Here is a 2,500-nt window from a genome sequence, read left to right on the forward strand (position 1 = left end):
AATATATTTTAATCTCTTGAGCCTTTCCCAGTAGCTTACATTCTGCATAGAGGCTATCTCTTCATGTAGCTACGTTGGATCGCCTCGAGCTCTGTGATCAACTTGACACTGGATGGTGACCATAACTGAGAGCAGTAGTCAAAGTGGCCTAGGACAAGTGTCCTCCAGAGGACCATCATGGTTTCTTGTTCTCTTGTTCTAAAGGTTCTGAGGATCCATCCGGCCAGTCGTCTACATTTCATTGCCAATTTAGCAACATGTACACGAAAGGTCGCGTCATCACTCATGTAAATACCTAGGTCACGCACTGATTGTGCCTCTGGGATTGCTATTCCTCCGGGTCCAGTGTCATTCATTGGTATTGCATTTCGTTTTGCATGCTGATAGTATAGAGCTTGAAACTTTTCAGCATTGAACTGCATGCTATTCTTTTCGGCCCACTTGTATATTTTGTCTAGCTCACATTGCAGGTTTTAGTGTCCTCAGGGTTCTGTATTGCCTGTGAAACTTTTGTATCATCTGCATAACTTGTGATCGTGGCTCTCTGCGTGGCTGAGGGCATGTCTGAGGGCCATTATGAACAGTAGTGGTCCCAGAACAGTGCCCTGTGGAACCCCGCTCACTATTTGCGTGTTAATGGAAGTGGCCCCATTGGCCACTACCACCTGACTTCTATCTTTCAGAAAGTCATGAAGCCATTCTCCCAGTTTTCCAACTATGTTGAGATCACGCAGTTTGTGACATATCATTCCATGATCGACTTTATCAAAGGCCTTTGCGAAGTCGAGATATATGACTTCACATTTGAGTGGTTGAGCAGCCGTTTCAGCACCCAGTCATAGTGTTGTAGGAGCTGAGTTAAACAGCTTCTCCCTGGTGGGAAACCATGGTGGGTGTCGGGCAGCAAGTCATTCTCTCAAGGAAGGTGATCAGCTTCCTTCTGACTATTCGTTCCATGACCTTGCTGATGTGTGAGGTCAGAGAGATAGGTCTACAGTTCTTGGCTTCCGCTCTGCTACCTCCTTTATGAATGGGGCATATTTTACCTTCCTTCAGTTTTCTTGGGAGTTTGCCAGCTGCAAGGAAGCTCTGAAAGAGGAACTGCAGTGGTCTTGCTAGGACTCTCTTACATGCTTTTAGGAGGATTGCCGGGAATCCATCGGGGCAGTAGCTGAGTCTGTTTTCATTTCATCTATAGCCTTGATTACATCGTCTTCCTTTATATCGATGTAATCTATCGTCGCCGCCTCTGATTTTATATCTGCAGTGGTAAAAAAGTCAGTTGGATTGGTGATTTGGAGATGCCCAAGGGGTGGAGTGAAAACACTCTTGAATTGCTCATTCAGTATTTCACTTACCCTCATTGGTTTTCCTGTAAGTGTGCCATCCTTTTCGAGGAGTGGCCCTATTCTACAGTGCACCGTAGCTGTTTCTTTGGCATACCTGTAGAAAGCTCTGGGGTAGATTTTAGTTGTCTATAGCCAGGCTTCTTTGTCTGCTCTTTCCTTTTCATGGGAGAGTTGCAGACATTTTTCGATTTCCAACAGTTTTATTTTTAGGCGGGACTTTTCACTGCTTTCAATCTGTTTGTTTAGGCGATTTGAAAATTTTGTACGCCGTCTCATTAAAATTTTCTCTTTCGGGGATTTTGTTCTTGTGTACAGTGGCCTTTCTCTCTGGGACACATTTGTAGCATATGGCTTGCATTACAGACATGAATTGTTGAAGTTTCACGTCGATGTCTGGCGAGGAGAGACATTTAGGCCAGTTTTGTTTGAGGATCTCTTTCTCAATTTGTTTCCAGTTTGCCTTATGGTAGTTCAAGCTGGAAAGACTCTGAGGGTTTCTTGTAGGCTGCATGTCCGTGCTCTCTTTTGGCGCGTACATGGTCAGCTCTATCATGTTGTGATCCGAGAGTAGTGTCGGTGTCACTTTCACATTATGGATGAGATCCATGTCATTTGTGAAGCAGAGATCCAGTGTGTTACCTGCCCTGGTTGGTTGGAGTATTACCTGCTCCATGTACAGGGTGTTGATGAGGTTACACATATGTATATATATATGTATATACATATGTATTTACACATATGTATCAGCCGAAATTGCTAAGATGACTGATGACTGAGGGCTTCGAATGTCCCGTCCTGTGGTTCTTGTGTCGTCTCTGTGGTGTTTCATGTTCTTGTCCATGTCTGTAATTATTTTTACTGTTTACCTATATATATATATATATATATATATATATATATATCATCATCATCATCGTTTAACGTCCGTTCTCCATGCTAGCATGGGTTGGACGGTTCGACCGGGGATCTGGGAAGCCAGAAGGCTGCACCAGGCTCCAGTCTTATCTGGCAATTTTTCTACAGCTGGATGCCCTTCCTAACGTCAACCACTCCGTGAGTGTAGTGGGTGCGTTTTACGTGCCACCTGCACAGGTGCCAGGCGAGGCTAGCAACGGCCACGGTCGGATTGGTGTATTTTATGTGTCACCGGC

At 44.6% G+C, this 2,500-nt stretch overlaps 1 protein-coding gene across 1 annotated transcript in view; it reads left to right on the plus strand.

Annotated features, from left to right (window-relative positions):
- Positions 1-2,500, plus strand: part of LOC115221209 (5-oxoprolinase) — a 180,558-nt gene that overhangs the window by 71,353 nt on the left and 106,705 nt on the right.

Source organism: Octopus sinensis, linkage group LG18 (genome assembly GCF_006345805.1).
Source record: "Octopus sinensis linkage group LG18, ASM634580v1, whole genome shotgun sequence".
Classification (NCBI taxonomy): domain Eukaryota; kingdom Metazoa; phylum Mollusca; class Cephalopoda; order Octopoda; family Octopodidae; genus Octopus; species Octopus sinensis.